The sequence below is a fragment of the Danio rerio genome, chromosome 16, assembly GCF_052040795.2.
Source record: "Danio rerio strain M-AB ecotype USA chromosome 16, GRCz13ab, whole genome shotgun sequence".
Lineage (NCBI taxonomy): Eukaryota > Metazoa > Chordata > Actinopteri > Cypriniformes > Danionidae > Danio > Danio rerio.
In genome coordinates, this window is record NC_141036.1 from 55,770,841 (window position 1) to 55,790,000 (window position 19,160).

General features: G+C 38.4%; 2 protein-coding genes across 6 annotated transcripts in view; both read right to left on the reverse strand.

The window, feature by feature from the left end:
• The window catches only part of znf385d (zinc finger protein 385D), a 142,428-nt gene that overhangs the window by 111,446 nt on the left and 11,822 nt on the right, over positions 1-19,160 (reverse strand). The gene's annotated exons all lie outside the window — the stretch shown is intronic.
• etfb (electron transfer flavoprotein subunit beta) overlaps positions 1-19,160 on the reverse strand; it is a 458,646-nt gene that overhangs the window by 95,189 nt on the left and 344,297 nt on the right. The window lies entirely within an intron of this gene.

The window sequence follows — 19,160 nt, forward strand, 5'->3', positions numbered from 1 at the left end:
TCCCGAGGAGATAAGGTAGACTGTTCTGGCATCCAAATTCAGCAGTCTTTTGTGAAAGTGTTCAATGGGAAAACAACGCAGTCGCATTGTCCATGTTTTTTAGTCATTGGCACAAACCTGGGAAAATTTAAACCCCCGGCCCAAAAATAATACATATTTTTATAATTCATTAACAGTACATCACAAGCAATCACTTCACTGATGCAGCTTTTAAACCAGGAGTCTGTGAAAAGTATGACTGTGGCACATTTTTATGCTAAAACATGAAACATTTGCATTTAAATAATATCATTTTTAATCCTTTAACATCAATTTTAGAAAGTTACACAAAGGTTCACAGAGGTCAAAAACTGCTGTCAATAATCATCTGCATCTTTGTTCACCACATTTTTACTGCCACATAAGTTCTTCACCAGCATAATAACTACTATAAACAATATTTTATTTTAAGGACTAATACTTTAAAATTGCAGTTTGTTTACATAATGGCAGACTTATGTAAGTCAATGATGAGAAGTAATTGTGCAGGGTCACAAAATAAAATGTACACATTGACAATACACATACTTTGGCCCAACACCAATTCTACCCCTTAGCTCTTCCTCTTACTCCTACCCCTCGTTTTGCGTATTGCCGTTAATAAAGGTGTTCCACTTCTCTTTAGCTTGAAGGCGTAGGGCTAAAAGGAAGGGGTGAATAGCCCTTCGAACTGAGATTTTTCAAGATCACACTCAAAACCACGAGTAAGAAAATGTTTCCAGAATACACCAACCACAACGGCAGGATAGCTGCACCCGGAAGTCAGGAGATCCACAAATTAGTATATTTTTGTCTTTATTACAAATTTTTACAACAAACAACCACATGTTTTAATTTACTCACAACAGCATTCGTGCTTTACTGTCATGCTTAAACAAAAACAACTCTAAAATAAAAACCGCTAAATTTCGCGATCTATACTCCATAATGATAACTCCTCTACAGCCGTCCCACAACGTTCTGACACTCGATGACTCGATGAAGTTCAGTGGCTGGGAATGAGCTTTTTACAGTGTCTGCTATAATGTTAATGTTGTTTTTGGTGTGTTTACATAGATAATTATGGCCACAGTGTAAATGCACAGTACAGTTACGATCTTATTGCCACATTAGATTGTTGACAACATGATATCATTGCCTTCAGTGATTTCTTGAAGATAAATACCAATAAATAACGCAACTGGAATAACTACAGCAGTCGCGGTTGTCTGATCTCATTTCGCAATGACATATGATAACGTGTGCAGGTGCTGTAGTGCTGTCCCATTTCTCATGCTGTGTTCACACCAGACGCGGAACGCGCGGATAAATCACGCTATTCGCGCGTAAATAGCCACGTGAACATTTGAGTTTACTTGCTTCATTCGCGGGTCAAATCCGCTTCATTCGCGCATCAAATTCACTTCAGAACAGACGCGGACTCACGTGAAGGGCAGGGCTTTTGTCTGCCCGGTGACTCTAGCTTCATAGCTAAATGGCTAACATGGATTTTATTGATAAAATAACTGTTTATGTGCTTTATAAAGGCTGAAAAACAGCATCGACAAGTTTGGGGTCGTGTCTGAGTCTACTAAATCCTTTCAGAGGTGCATCCAGCTCTGTGAGCTCATAAACTCCTCCAGAAAATGAACCTGGATGACGGAGGCTTTCAGCGGTGCTTCTGACTGAGCCAAGCCCAGTTACAATACGTCACAATCATGCCCCCCACAAGAGCAAGCTCCTGATTGGTTAACGCAGCGTGAATGTCCGCTGAAGTTCAGATTTTCGAACTCAAGTGATTCGCGCGAAACGCTCAATTTTCATTTGCGTGTATCGCGCCATTCGCACTGCACCATTTGTGCAATTCACGTCGATGTCTATTCACGCATTTGCATTGACTTAACATGTAAATCACTCGCGCTTGACGCGCGTTCCGCATCTGGTGTGAACGCAGCATAAATGTTTAAGCCCTTCCCCTTCACACTCAGTTTTAAGGGCCAAGGGGAAGGGGTAGGGGTACAAAAATAGAATTGGGATTGGGCCTTTATATACATTTCTCAGTATATGCAAGTACAAAAACACACCCACACAATAAAATTACATATTTTAAATTATTTTATCCTACAGTGCTTTGAAGCAAAAAGCAGGATAAGGGATTATTTGTTTCATAGTTTAGATTTGAAAAAAATAAAATAAAATAAAATTCACTAAAATACTCAATCTAGTGTTAAAAATATAAAAAATGTTGATGGTTTGCCAGTGAAATAAGAATCTGTTTACACAGAATATGAATATTTTGCTTAAATGACATTGAGCTGTTGGAGTTTTACTAGATTTTTCATATTTTTATCCAAATGTCAAATAGATGTATAAAGAAAATGGAGGGTGAAATAATAAAATGCAAAGAAAAAGAAAGAAAGAAAAAAAAAAACAATGCACAAGGGTAAAGTTAAATAATCCTGTTAAATTATATTGTAACTTATAGTTTCTTGTTTAAACAACTTATTTAAAATAAGCTGAAACAACACTCAATTATTGAGATAATTTGGGAACAACTTATTTGTTTATGTTCAATCCATTTAAATTAGTTACATTAACTTACTGTAATTGATTTGTGATGGGACGATATGAATAAAATGTCTAGAACTCTGCATTGTTTACAATGTACTGAAATTAATTTTTATTTAATTCATCAACAACTTTAAGAATGAATTAATACTCTTCGACTATTTCAGAGGTCGCCACAGCGGAATGAATTGCCAACTATTCAAGCATATGTTTTACACAGGGGATGCCCTACCAGCAGCAACCCATTATCTGAGAAACATCCATACAGACTCCAATACAGTACGACCAATTTAGTTTCCTCAATTCCTCTAAAGCACATGGGCCCTATCATACACCCGGTGCAATGTGGCGCAAGAAACAGCGCAATAGTCTTTTGGTAGTTTCAGCTTGGCGCAAGAGTCGGTTTGAGGCGTTGCGCTACGCTGTTTAAATAGCAAATGCATTAGCGCTCATTTGTGCGCCCATAGGCGTTCTGGTCTAAAAAGGGAGGCGTTCTGAGGTTTTCTGAGGCGCACTGCAGGCGCGTTGCTTTTTTGACAAACTAAAATAGATTTTTCATTAGACCAAAACTAACCCGGTCTAAACTCCCGCACAGAGTTGCGCCTCGCTTACACACTGCTTAATACACACAAGAGAGCAATGGGCAAATCTCTTTACATATGAAAAAAAATAAATATTAAGGATATATATAGGATATAATAAGAATAGATATAGAATATAAATATAAAGGATTAAAATATTACAAAACATATTATTTTCTAGCCTACATCAATATGAAAAATCACTGCTTTTATGTCTTCTTCATCTCGGGAGGCTTTTTCAGTTCATTCATAACAATTTGCTTTTGTATAATGTTATTATTATTATCAGTATTAATTATTATATGCATATTTATATTTGTTTTATTAAAAACAAGCTTAGATTTGCCCACCTGTCAGGTTTTAGACCATATGGGGCACATCATGTGTTTTAGGATGTAACTCAGGTTTTTGAGCACATTTTGTTATTGTTTATTTATTCGTTTGCTGGAAATTAGAACTGAATTTAGTAATAGTTTTGAAATGAATATTTGCGCTTAACAAACGCAATTAATTATTTATAGACTAATTGATGTCTGTGCGTAAAGGTTTCCCTATCCAAGAGCGAAAGTGAAAGTAGATCCATTATCTCTCATTCTCACGCGGTAGATGCTGTTAAAAAACTGTTAACTGTTTGCTAGTGAAATGCTCAGTTTTTCCACTTAGACTTACTTTACGTCCTGTAAATAGCGAATGCGCTCTTGGTGCAATGCAGATGACTCTTAAAGGTAATGGGAGATGAGACTCTAACTGGTTTATTCTCAAAACACACCTATAACTCATTAAGAAAATAAACTCAACCCTTTTAGACCATGCGCCACGGCGCAAAGCAGATTTTCCCGTCCTTAAATTAGCAAAAATGCGTTCTGACATGCCCTGAAAGCATTTGCGGCCTGCGTTTTGGGCTCTGCGCATGGACAGTCAAAATAGAGCCCCATGTGTTTGGACTGTGGGGGAAACTGGAGCACATTGAGGATACCCACGCCAACACGGGGAGAACATGCAAACTCCACACAAAAACCGCAACTGGCCCAGGCGGGACTCAAATAAGCAACCTTCTTGCTATGAGGCGACATCACTGAGTTACAGTTGATTTAATACTATATAACATTATAGAATGAATGCAGTTTAATGTTGATGCTGATTTCATGACCAAGAATTTTAGATCCACGTGGACCTCATTGTGAAACAATGCCAGTCAACCTCAAGACCCACTGGAGAAAGAAAAGACAATAAATTATTAAAGTATTTGTTTTCTTTAGTCGTTAATTTTAGACGTGCTGACATGACTTGTATCTGCATGCCAAATGACCCTTTCATCATCACACAGCCTGTTTTAGTTATAAGAAGCCAAAACGCTCCACATGAACCGAGCCATGCAGACTCTTTAAACAAGTAAACCTTCCTGCAAGTAAATTGGCTTTTTGGTGGAAAGCCAGTTGCACATTTCTGGTGTTATTTACCCAAATGAAAAACAATATCTATCTCTGTAATCCTTTCCTCTATAATATCCTGCTCCAGCACTAAAATAACTTTCCTCTTTGGATGACATCATCAAGCGGTCATACGTTTCGCTCACCAATTCACTTTTGTGTTTATTTTTGCTGAAGGGAATGAAAACATTTGCTCCATTTTACTGTGATTCCTCAAAACTTTCGGTAAATCTCTGTTGCTTGTAAATTTAATTTTAGAGTACAGCCACGACAAAACCAGTTCTTATAGCAAAAACATTGTTTAATGTTATTACAAAATCTAAATTTTGGTTAGTATAATAATAATAAAGGGACTAAGCCGGCTAGAAAATGAATGAATAATTGTTTCGTTGTGTACTAGGACTGACAGAAAACGAAAAGTTGCTATTTTTTCTAGACTGATTTGGTTGGCACCTATACTCTCATTCTGGCGTAATAATCAATGAACACTGCTGCTGTACCATGGCTGTGGCAGGAGCAATGATATTACAAGGCACCTGAATATATTCCCCAGCCCCACTCCCTACACTTGCACCACCAGTTAGAATCTGTGTAATATCACTATAACCTGCTTCAGCAATGGTGCAACAGCAATTTCATTCATTCATCCATTTTCATTTCAGGTTTGTCCCTTTAATAATCTAGGGTCGCCACAGCGGAATGAACCGCCAACTTATCCAGCATATTTTTTACGCAGCGGATGCCCTTCCAGCTGCAACCCATCTCTGGGAAACATCCATACACACTCACACTACGGACAGTTTAGCCTACCCATTTCCAATGTGAAAAACTATTGTAATTTATAATAAACTACATAGTAAAATGTATAATGTATATAACTCTTTGTTAATAATTGCTACAGAATCCTGTAGCATTATAAGCTGTAATAAATACTGTAACGTTAGAGTAAACTGTGGTGCATGGTGATGGTGTATAATTATGGAGTATAAAGCTGAAGCCTGTTAAATAACTAGTTTAAAACTACAGTAGTGGCATACCACAGCAACAACATAATTACAACGAGAGTTTAATTTAATTATCTTTCAAGAGTTCACACTTAGCTGATGATTAATTATAAAGCTTGTTTGGCATGCTGTCCCGGGAGAGAGCCCTGAGCTCATGAGATCCTCAAGCCCAGGGCTCCCTCCCATTGCAAAGCGGGAGGGGAGTTTGAGCTCAGGTAGATCTCGAGAACTCCCCTGCTGTAGCAAGTGAATGCTCTTGAAACTAATAACTAACTAGAAGCATGTCTATGTTGATAATTTGGATTGTTCAATTGACTTAATTGCATGTTTTTAGGCGGTGGGAGGAAACCGGGGAACCCGGGGGAAACCCACATGAGCACGGGGAGAAGTGCAAAACTCCGCACAGAAATGTCTGCTAGTTTTGGTAAAGCCAGGAACCAGAGACATTCTTGCTGTGAGGCGACAGTGCTAGGCACTGGGCCACCGTGTCACCTGTCTAAGAAGGAGGAGTAGGGGAGGAAGGGGGGACTCTTCAAAACGAAGATAGCAGTGGAATAAACCCCAGGGTATTTATAGTAGTTTAGGAGTCATCTGATTGGATCGTAGTGAATTGGATAATGCGGGTCAGCTGCTAGCAATCATAAGCACGTGATCCTCTCGAAATTTGTTTATACATTAACTTCACATAGTATGCTTCAAAACACTATAGTATCTACCATAGTATTTTTTCATCCAGCATAATACTGCAGCTTATTCAGTATATATTGCCTTGATGACAGCCAAATATATTTCATTCATTCATTCATTTTCTTGTCGGCTTAGTCCCTTTATTAATCCCGGGTCGCCACAGTGGAATGAACTGCCAACTCATCCAGCAGGTTTTTACGCAGCGGATGCCCTTCCAGCCCATCTCTGGTCAACATCCACACACACATTAACACACACACACACACTTATACACTACGAACAATTTAGCCTACCCAATTCACCTGTACCGCATGTCTTTGGACTGTGGGGGAAACCGGAGAATGTAGGGAGAACATGCAAACTCCACACAGAAACGCCAACTGAGCCGAGGCTCGAACCAGCGACCTTCTTGCTGTGAGGCAACAGCACTACCTACTGTGCCACTGCTTCACCCCCAAATATATTTTAGTTCAGTAAAAAAAACTTTGCCCTCATCATGATATGAGGATCATGCCAGGCATATGTGTTTATTTTCTATGTATATCTCCTTTGAAATATGATATAAATAGGGATGTAACGGTATTGTAAATACCGTCATACCTCAATATAAATTTTTTTCGATATTACCGTAGTCGCATGACTCGGTAAAACTATAGATCTTCTGAGAAAATTTGCTCAGGCGAATGAAGCGAATGGGAGGTAGCGAAAACTACAATTCCCATCAGCCCATGCTTGACCATCATCCCTTGCGGTCTGTTGTCGCTACAGATCCGGTAATGCGGAAATGGAGTGTGCTGCTAGAAGCGGGGATGAAAAAGAGCTGGAAAACTCTAAAGCGGGTGTTGTCGCCGCGCGCGTACTGAATAGCGGTGTTGTCGCGCGAGTTCTTATCAGCTGTGTTGTCGCGCGCGTACTGAATAGCGGTGTTTTCAGCACACTGTTCAGATTGATGCAGACATGAGACCTCTATCTTACTCATGGTTTGTCCTCTCAATTGGGGGAAAGACAATGCACAACGTTACCCACTGCTGTCAACCTGGGCCAAGTCATATCTCTCTTGTCCCAGAAACCTCAGTCCCAAATGAGAGGGTTTTTTTCTGTTGCAGGGGACATTGTAAATACCCAGAGATACCAGCTTTTACCAGATTATATTTATATGATAATTTTCCTTTAAACCCATCTCTATCTAAGTGAGTGAGTGATTAAATGTTGAATGTGATGAGTTTTCAACACTACTAAACTGAAACTTTATTTTTTTTACATGGTTTAATATTTTTTTGTTATTAAAATTGAAGTTCCTGTTTCAAAGCTTACAGATAGATGGCTAATTTGTATGTCATTGACACTTTTTAGGCACTTTTTTGGAGTATTTTCATAAGTTTTGTTTTTTCCTGTAAATGATTCAATAAATACCGTACCGTGACATTCATACCGAGGTATTACCGTACCGTGAAATTCTGATACCGTTACATCCCTAGATATTAATAGCAAAAATACTTTTTTCCCTGTATGTCTCCCATTCAGTTTTTTACTTCCTGCCCTCCATCTGAATTTGGCACGTCACCAGAACCCCGTGATCGCAAACAACCTATAGACTGAACTCCAAACACATTGAAACACTAAACACATTGGGGCAAACAGAATATTAAAGCTAACTTTGGCATTTGGTTATCCTTAAAAGTTTGACTCATAGGAATGTTATTGTGGGAACACGGCCTAGCTGGTGAGCACAACATCCATGAGTTTAAGTCGAGCAAAACATCATGATTTAGAACATTTCTTTGCCACACGCATCGAAATCTCCACCGAAGATCTGGACGCTACAGACAATCATTTTTCTACCTGTTCTGCCACATCATTTACTTTCTAGCAAACTCTCCTAGTACTATAAATACTTGTGAACACTGCTTGTCAGACTGATTGGCTGTTATCTGTAGCAGCAGTGGAAACAAACGCGAGTCCACACGGCAGAGACTGAAACCAGTGGCGGAAAACAAAAGTAAATGGCTTGCTTTATTGCAGTACGACCGTTAGTGTGGGTGGCGTTGGAAAGGCAGATTTTTACAGCACATCCCATTACCGCATCAGAAAAAAGACACAGCGCTCTGTATCCAAACCCGAGACAAAAGCCAGAGAAAAACTACACTACAGACAAGAAAAGCCCCAAAGCAATGCAGAAATGAGATGCCTTGTCAGTTGGTTTTCTGAAATGGTAAATCTGAGATACAGCAAGTGATTAATGTGATCATCAACAATATAATGTTAAATATTTTAGTAATGTGAATTTTGACATACACTTGCAGGCCACTTTATTAGGTACAACTGTCCAACTGCTTGCTAATGCAAATTTCTAATCAGCCAATCACATGGCAGCAACTCAATGCGTTTAGGCATGTAGACATGGTCAAGAGGATCTACTGCAGGTCAAACCGAGCATCAGAATGGGGAAGAAAGGTGATTTCAGTGACTTTGAACGTGGCATGGTTGTTGGTGCCAGATGGGCTGGTCTGAGTTTTTCTGAAACTGCTGATCTACTGGGATTTTCATGCACAACCATCTCTAGGGTTTACAGAGAATGGTCTGAAAATCCCATCTTCCGATGGCTACTTCCAGCAGGATAACACAGCATGTCATAAAGCGTGAATTATCTCAGACTGATTTCTTGAACATGGCATTGAGTTCACTGAAATCAAATGGCTTCCACAGTCACCTTTGGGATGTGGTGGAACGGGAGATTCGCATCATGTATGTGAGCCGACAAATCTGCAGCAACTGCGTGATGCTATCATGTCAAAATAGACCCAAATCTCTTAGAAATATTTTCAGTATCTTGTTGAATCTATGTTACAAAGAAATAAGGCAGTTCTGAAGGCAAAAGGGGTTCAACCGGGTGCTAGTAAGGTGTACAATAAAGTGGCCGGTGAGTGTATTTTTAGATTTGTAAAGACTGAAGTGCAGATGAAGCCAAGTGAAAGTCTTCATTTAATCCCTGTTGTTTTGAGAAACAACTGAGACGATAAGAGATAGAAATCAATCAAAACTTGAAATAGCCTGAATTTCTCAAAGATTTCTTTAAAAATCCAGATATCTGAGGTATTTCAATGATTTTTTCTCTCAGAAGCCCGAGACTTTAAGTTTGTATTTGATCATTACTGTCTAAGAAAAATAACCCAGATCAATAAGATCTCATTTGTGATTTGTTCTCATGATTGTAGGTGATACCTAAATTAAAAACCCATAATACCATATTTACATTCATTCATTTGGTTGAACAACTTTACTTTTCTCTGATCTCTTCTGAATATATGACTATATTTGCTTGCATTTACGCAAACCCTCTATTAAACTACATGCGTCTTGATTTTGTCAAGTACGATGCTATGCTGGATTAACATCCATGTTGATCCTGGAACATCATTTTTGTTCAAAAATGTAATCCCCTATCCCTAAACCCAAAGATAACTGTAAATTACACCCAAAGTCAGAGGAGAATAATAGTTGGAAGACAATTAGTGGTGTAACGGATCACAAATCTCACAGTTCAGATCACATTATGGTTTTTTAGTCATGGATCGGACCATTTTTCGGATCAGCCAAAAAAGGAAACAAATATAATTTGCTTTCCATTTATTACAAAAACAGTACTGCAAGGAAGCTTTTGTTTTAACAAACGGACCGTAGAACCTGTAATTTTAATAAAAAATAAAATTAAGAAATAGTCAGCGCTATAAAAAAAAAAAAAAAAAAAAATATATATATATATATATATATATATATATATATATATATATATATATATATATATATATTAATAATATTCAGTCCTTTTGCTGATAATGCTAAATGTAGAAATCTAACATTGTAATTTATACAACCCATATTTATTTTTAGTCTCATTTTCAATAAATGATTCAGTTACTAATAAAACTCCATGTTTCCTTCATGACCTATCCACGAACACGCAGATTCACTACTTTGCTGGACAGATGGTGAAATAATATAAGCAATACCATATATAGATATTTAAACATTTAATGTATGTGACTGGAACAAAAACTACCCATTTATAACAAATTTACAGGTAAACATACTGTACCATCTATACCCTAATTTCCACGTTATCTGCTAATAATGACATTTAGGGAGTTCTATGCTAAGCTTACAACTGTTAAACACAATGTAGGTTACTGTCAAAAACTATTAGAAGTAGCGTGAAGGGTGTGATTACTTAGTTTATTTCAGTATAATGACTTAGAAGCATATTTTCTGTTTTCTTCTTACCTCCTCTACCGCGCTACTGTCCTCCGATGCAGCAGCCCAATTTAAATCTTTAGAGAATAATTTAGTTAATTTTATGCATTTGTCAGCGTCTGATTTTAGAGTCCTTTATTGCTTTCTCTGAGCTTTTCGGCACCACCTTTTCTTTTTTACAGTCCATCTCTGAAAATTAGCACTTACTGTTTGTTTGACATTCTTGCCAGATTTTGATTACGACCGTGTAACCTCTGATTGAGTTGGCCCAACTCAAAACTAGCCGGCCTTCACGGTTTGGGCCAAATGCTTAACATTTATTATTATTATTATTATCATCATCATATTCATATCTTGCAAGAGATAAAATCTGCCTCCATGTAAAAACAATACATTAAAAATAAATAAATAAATAAATAAAATTAAAAAATAAAAAAACTGACCGGCTCACATTTAAAAAATGGTCCGGCCATTCTGGCATTTGCCAGAATTGTCAGATGGCCAATCCGCCCCTGTTTCATTGCTAGATGATCATATTTGAAAAATTATTCAGTGGCAAATTTTTGATGGCTGGTTGTCACCACCTACTGGTTAAATAATGTAACTGCTGCCTACAACTTTCACTTCTGAGCATCATCAAATGCATATGACGGTGATTTTAATCTTTACCATAAACATCAGTGGTTTTATAAAAACTATAAACTGTTATCCCAGTATCTCTTTCTTAATTTTTGCATTTTTCAAACACAGATTTGAATACAGCGATTTGAAGGATTAATAAACATATGCGAATAACTATCTTTTATGTTTTATGTTTTGTTTGTGTTGAGATGCTGATCTTTTAATGATTATCAATGTAGCTTACACTGAATGTATTGATGCAGGCTAAACGAGTAGTGACAGAAAACACAGATTAAACAACAGTCAGATATTAATGAAAATGGCTCACCTTATTGGACATGACGTTGTAGGAATTTCTCTTTGAGATGCAAAACAAAGACTATAAACTGAACTTCAACTCTGAAATATGGACATTACTAGAAATTTTATGTTAAGCAGCTTTGACACAATCTACATTGTATAAGGGCCATATAAATAAACTTGAATTGAATTGAATATTTAAAGCAGTGGTCTCAAACTCAGGCCAAACTATGCAGTTTGTTTCAGCTTCACACAGCATAATAGTTTCGAGTAATCCTGAACACCTGGATTAGTTGAATCAGGTGTGTTTAATTAGGGTTGAAGCAGAAATGTGCAGAGCTGCGACCCTCCAGGTATCGAGTTTGAGACTTTTGACGTAAAGCAGGGGTGTTCAGCCCGGTTCCTGGAGATCTACTTTCCTGAAGAGTTCAGCTCCAGCCCTGACCAAACACACCTGAACCGATTAATTAGGACGTGAACAGCACTTAATAATTACAGGCAGGTGTGTTTGATATGGGTTGCAACTGAAATCTGCAGGAAGGTCGATCTCCAGGAACAGAGTTGAGCATCCCTGATGTAAAGGAAGCATGCAGGGTGAATTACTGAGTCAATTTATCAGTATTTGCTCCATTATTTACCAGTCCAAACTTGTTGTTGTTGTATAGATTGTACACATTGTTCTGCAGCTTAATTGGTTCTGCTCTTGGTAGATAATCATGTGACAAAAATATAATAACATAATAAATAAATAATATATAAAAAAGTGCTATAAAAATTTTTTATAATATAAACAACTTGCTTTGTCTACAATATATATATATATATATATATATATATATATATATATATATATATATATATATATATATATATATATATATATATATTGCATAGCAAATTTATCTGATCTATTCTCAATTCTGAGCAATTAAGCAACTCTATTAATGAAATAAACATTTACATAAATAATAAAGCCCACACGAGTACTTTTTATGCCAAAATACAAAAATATTAAAAATCATAATTTTATATAGTAGTGCGTGTTATAAATGATGTATCTGCACTCTCAAAAATAAAGGTATGCTAGTTGTCCCTTTTCAAAAGGTGTACCTAAAAGGTCCATATTAATACCTCAGAGGTACATACTAGTACCTAAAAAGTACAGAAGTGTTCTTAAAATTTTTAGGTACTAATATATACTTTTGAGGTACTTTGGCCCTTGAAGTACAAATGTGTAGCTTTTGAAAAGGCACCACCCCAGTTACAGCTGCGTATCAGCCCTTTAGTATGGGGCTATCAGTGATTTAGGGTGGGGCTAAAAGTCATTTAGGGCGGGGCTATCAGTGATTTAGAGCGGAGCTAAAAGTCATTAAGGGTGGGGCTATCAGTGATTTAGAGTGGAGCTAATAGTCATTTAGGGTGGGGCTATCAGTGATTTAGAGTGGAGCTAATAGTCATTTAGGGTGGGGCTATCAGTGATTTAGAGTGGAGCTAATAGTCATTAGGGTGGGGCTATCAGTGATTTAGAGTGGGGCTAAAAGTCATTTAAGGAAGGGCTATCAGTGATTTAGAGCGGAGCTAAAAGTCATTTAGGGTGGGGCTATCAGTGATTTAGGGTGGGGCTAAAAGTCATTTAAGGAAGGGCTATCAGTGATTTAGAGCGGAGCTAAAAGTCATTTAGGGAAGGGCTATCAGTGATTTAGAGCGGAGCGAATATTCATTTAGGGTGGGGCTATCAGTGATTTAGAGTGGAGCTAATTGTCATTTAGGGTGGGGCTATCAGTGATTTAGAGTGGAGCTAATAGTCATTTAGGGTGGGGCTATCAGTGATTTAGAGTGGAGCTAATAGTCATTTAGGGTGGGGCTATCAGTGATTTAGAGTGGAGCTAATAGTCATTTAGGGTGGGGCTATCAGTGATTTAGAGTGGAGCTAATAGTCATTTAGGGTGGGGCTATCAGTGATTTAGAGTGGAGCTAATAGTCATTTAGGGTGGGGCTATCAGTGATTTAGAGTGGAGCTAATAGTCATTTAGGGTGGGGCTATCAGTGATTTAGAGTGGAGCTAATAGTCATTTAGGGTGGGGCTACAGTAATTAAAGCTGTGCTCACACTGGGCTTTTCCTCCTATAGACTTCCATTTATACGCACGCAAATGCGTCAGACAGTCATGAATCAAGTTTCGCAGGTTGCTCCGGTGCAAAGTTTAAGCTTGGTGAACTCTGACCTGCGAAATCGCATCACTTGACTGCGTGAGACCAATCGAGGATCAAAACATGACCTCTCAGGACAGAAATTTCAAACATGGAGCAATCGCCCCCTTTTTAAGATGTCTAATAAGCTTGTTTAATCCCGCCCCTTTTCGCAGCGCCGCACGACAGAAAATCGCATGCTCAAACTCTAATGTGACAGCAGCTTTAGAGTGGAGCTAATAGTCATTTAGGGTGGGGCAATCAGTGATTTAGAGTGGAGCTAATAGTCATTTAGGGTGAGGCTATCAGTGATTAAAGCTGCAGTCACACTTGACTTTTCTCCAAACAGACTTTTATTCATATGCACGCGAATGCATCAGACCGGAAACACACAACAGAATTTCACACACACAAACTCTAGTGTGACCGCAGCTTTAGAGCGGAGCTAATAGTCATTTAGGATGGTGCTATCAGTCATTTAGGGAGGGGCTATCTGTAATTAAAGCTGCGGTCATATTAGAGTTTGAGCTTGCGAAATTTTTTAGTACGGTGCTGGGAAAAAGGGCGGGATTAAAATGTAAGCGATTGCTCAATGTTATAAATTTCTGTCCAGAGAGGTCATGTATTGAGGTCATGTTTTTGGTCATGTTTTGATCAAGTCAGAGTTTACCAAGCTTGAACTTTGCAATGCAGTGAACTGTGAAACTTGTCGCACAAGCTTGCGTTTCTGTGTTTCACAAGCTTGGAAGTCTGTGGGGGAAAAAGTGCAGTGTGACCGCAGCTTTAGGATGAGGCTATCAGTCATTTAGGAAAGGGAATATCTGGAATTTAGGACGGGGCTATCAGTCATTTATAAAGAAAGTATCAATGATTTAGGACCGGTCTATTAGTCCTTTAGGGGTGGCTATCATTGATTTAGAGTGGGGCAAACAATCTTTATTAATACACTTTAAAAAAAATGCTGGGTTACAACATGGGCAACATAAAAAAAGTAAGTTGACTCATGAACTTAACTTACAACTTAAAGTTGTCACAAAAAAAATCAATAACTGTGTTGTTCAGCTCATTTTTAATAGTTATTAGTCGTTTAAGGAGGGGCTATCAGTCCGTTAATACAGGCTATCAGGATTTATCTTGTTTCTGCTCTGCCTTCATGAGAGCCAACGGTTTGAACGAATATGATAATTCCATCTGCAAAAACAACTTATGAACTAAGTTCACTAACTTTGCTACAGTAACACGTAATTCAGCCATTTCAGCAGATTGACAGCATAACAATACAGTCACAAAGATTGCGGCCGCCTGTGTGACGTTGCATGGAACCTATGAATAGACCTTTAGACACATTTTACTAGTCACGTGTACAAGGTTGATGCTCTAATCTCTGGTCTGCAGCTTGATGCATAGTCGCATTCGGACGGCTTTTAACAACGGTTGTAATCAATTTATGCAATTAACTTGCGTTTAATAGTTGTATACGAATACTGCTGTTGATCAGCGCCACCTTTAGGCTGATTATATGAATACATGATTAATGAAAAACTGGTGAGAGTCATTTTACCCTTGTTGACAGATGATATATTATGCCATTTAATTAAGCCCCGTAATTGTAATGTGAAACGAAGTGGATTCTGAATTCGAAAAGTAAATCAACAAACTTACTAAATGAAGCATAGTCTCAATCGACATGCAGACCAACGAGCAGAGTAACATGCTCTTATTAGTCATTTTTCACAATTGTATGGCTTACATCCTTTTCGCAGCTCCACACGACAACTTTTTCGGGCATCTAAAGACATTCTGCATCACACGCTGATGGTGATTCCAGTGGAAAGAAATCCTTCACATCTGAGTGCACAAGAATACCTATATCTATAGTCTATGGTGCAAACAGCCATTCAAATTTTCCTCAATTTTTTAGCAAAGCCCGTCTTCCAACTATGCAACTGGTTCCTATAAAGGACAAAATTATATCACTGGATGTATAATGCGATAGGTGAAAAAAGGACGATCTTAACTTCCTTTTCACACTGAACTTAAGACCTTTTAAAGTCCATTATCAATGAAAATCCTTAATTACATTTCAGTTTAGTCTCTATTTCAGAGGTTGCCACAGTGGAATGAACTGCCAACTAATCCAGCATATGTTTTACGCAGTAGATGCCCTTCCAGCCACAACCCAGTACTGGGAAACACCCATAAACAGTCATTCTCTCACACACACACACACACACACACACACACACACACACACACACACACACACACACACAACCTGAACCACACTGTTCCAGTTACTGAACCACACTGTTCCAGTTACTATGACCATTTATGTGAAGCTGCTTTGACACAATCTACATTGTAAAAGCGCTATACAAATAAAGCTGAATTGAATTGAACACACACACACACACACACACAAACACACACACACACACACTCTACGGCCAATTTAGCATATCCATTTTACCTATAGATCTTTTTCTTGGAACGCAAAATTACCCATTATGCTTTGCGTGTATGCACAAGAATTCGAAGAACTTCCGGTTGGCAGCTGATGCGTGTAAACAGTCACATTTGGACAGCTTTGAAGCGATAGTTTTAATCTATTTTACCTGCTTTTATCCTCTTTGAACTAATTCTGTTGTCCATCAGCAGCATCTCCTGGACTGATCATTTAAACAAATGCGATCCAATAGGATGGAGAACAGCTGCTGTGAGGCATTTTCCGCTTGTTGTCAGACGGCATCTTCTGCAGTTTAAATGAAGCCTCGTCATCGCTAAAGTCAACATTTTCTCTTTCTTTCAAATATATAACCAGCCCAAACAAATGTAGTTCACCAAAATGTTCAACACACACACGTAGCCTGTACTGTGCCACTGACACACTGATTTAATAACTGTGACAAAGTGAAAATACAGGCTAGTGTCATTTCGAAATGACAGAAAAACACAAACCATGGTAAAAACAACACACGAAATAAAACTCAAACGGCTCGCGATTAGAATGAACAGCAAATCAACCAGCAGAGGATCAATAACAGACTTTTATTGGTCATTTTTGTAAATTGCACGACTTTCATGCCTGTTAAGTTTCATGCCAGTACTCTGGTTTGCTCTCTCTCTCTCTCTCTCTCTCTCTCTCTCTGTGTTCCTGTGTGTGTGTGTGTTAAAGAGCCGCTGAGCTAACAGCTGACAGGCCGGGAACGCACACACACACAGTATTTCTGACGGCAGACACGTGAACAAGGAGAACGTTTTTCTCGTATTTCTGACGCGCTTGGACCACATGTGACAGATTATAACGCATTTAACAGACAAATTTCTAAGTTGTGTGTCACAAAAACACTCTGTTATCCAGTTAAAACGTTATTGAAACCCATTTTTGGAGCGCAAATTACCAGTTGTACACGCTGTAAACGGAAGTTTTTAGCATTCTACATGAAGACGTTGGTCGCTATGGCGCCCGCCATGCAGCAGAAATGAAAACACGGGGAGAACATGCAACTAGCCCAGCCAGGACTCGAACCAGTGACCTTGCTGAAATGCTTAATTCATTAGTAATCTTTTTATGCGATCTTTTCTTCATATAGCCTGAGACGTTCCTCTAAACTCTGGGAAATAAATTATTTGGGTCTTTATTTTCAAGAGAAAGTTGGAGACGTTACAAAAAAAAAGTCTCAATTCAACCTTACCATAGCAGAAACATCTATAAAAAAATAAAACACACACAAAGTCAGTGTCCTTGATATCACATGCTGTTAAATGTGCTGCTGCGTCTCCAAAATCAGATCTCATCTGTGATTTCTCTGTCCTATGGGAGTTCTGAAATCACAGCTTGAGGTGGATTATGAAACAAAATGTTACCGATTCCTCGAGTCCTTCAAGTCTGTGAAACAATGAAATAGTAAAACATAGAATAATAAAAAAGCACACCCTTGTTGCGCCATGGCTTTGTGCAAGTGCGAGCACGTCTCGGTTCTCCCTTGACAAAGCATGTCAACCTCCGGCCTCAGTGTCTGCGACTCTCTCCGACATGTCAAACGGCATCAGGCTAAAGGAATGCTGTCACGGAGCCAGACACCGAACAAGAAAACACAATTAAATATGCAAGCAAAACCACGGCCTGAGTGACAGCAGGAACTGTGACGGGGCGTTCGCCGTTCTCCCACCGCTAACCAGGAGGGCGTCTTCAGAGCGAAGCATCTGGGTTTTATCTCCCTGGGGCTTTGAAAAGCTTTATGAGGTTTGATGATTGTGAGTGTGTGTGTGATGCAACAACACTGAAAAAACTCTCTTTCTGGGAAAAAAAAAAGAGGCAAAGCATCAATGCTGGCAGCGTGTCACTCGGTTTTTAAAGGAACACGACTTATTAAGTTGATGAGAACATTTCGATTGTTACGAGGCTTTTTGACACCGTGCCTGGGGCATGAGCAAGTCTTTTACGGCTCTGTTTTCTGTTTGAAAGAGCAGTAATGTGGAAAATGTCCAATCTTCTCTGCCCCGCAGTCAGTCATTGCGCTGAACTATATTTTCAGCACCTTCTCGTCTATGGAGACCACCTCGCTCTGAGCGCTGAAACAACCTCTCATGCTTTTACAGGAAGAGGTCAAGGGTTCATCGGTTAGCTGTGCATTCTCCACTCATGCATCTTACATTTCCTACTATGCTGTACTTCTCTCCTCGGCTGCCTCGGTTAAGCTTTTGGGCTATTTTGGGTATTTCCACCTGAATTTGTCCTTTTGATTTAAAAAGCTTCCCATAACCACATGCAGACGAGTAAATACAAAAGTTTGCTATCATTTTAAAGGAAACCCTTTAAAATTTCATAAAATACAGTTGGAATTGATTACAATTATTGTATACATTGTCTGTGTTATAATAAACACACACAAAAAAGGCTCTTTCTTTTTTTTTTCATAAACTGAAGTTTGAAAATGTGTAACACAGGAACCAATTTCATTTCTTTCCAGCAGGTGTGAGTAAACACAAGAAAAGGGAAATTTATCTCTATGATACCATATGCAAGAGTTATTCTATTCCAACTGGAATAGAGGAAAAAGGCCAAAAAAAAAATTTATTTCCGCCTACCTAATTTTGAAGTCAACCCATACCCATATACAGTACAATAAATGCAATATCTTAATGTCATTTTAAAGAAAACCTTTTAAAGTTACAAAAAGAACTGGCGTAAGTGATAAATATTATTAAATATTTTTGTCTGTCCTATGATGAACCAACTTAATCAAACCACTTTTAGCTGTTTTGTTTTAAAGCCAGCCTTAGAAAGTGCATAACCCAGGCCCTGTGTGCAGTGTCAAACTGCAAATAGTTTAGTTAAAGGGTCATGACACCCCCCACTTCTGGTTCAGGTCTACCTCAGTGCAGCAGGTCTCTTGCCCTGCCTATTTCAACCATTAGCCCTGCTTTTAATCTGGAGGATTTAGGCGAACACAGCAGCACGGCAATATGTCTCAGTGTGAACGAACTCCTGATAAAAGACAAAGTCTG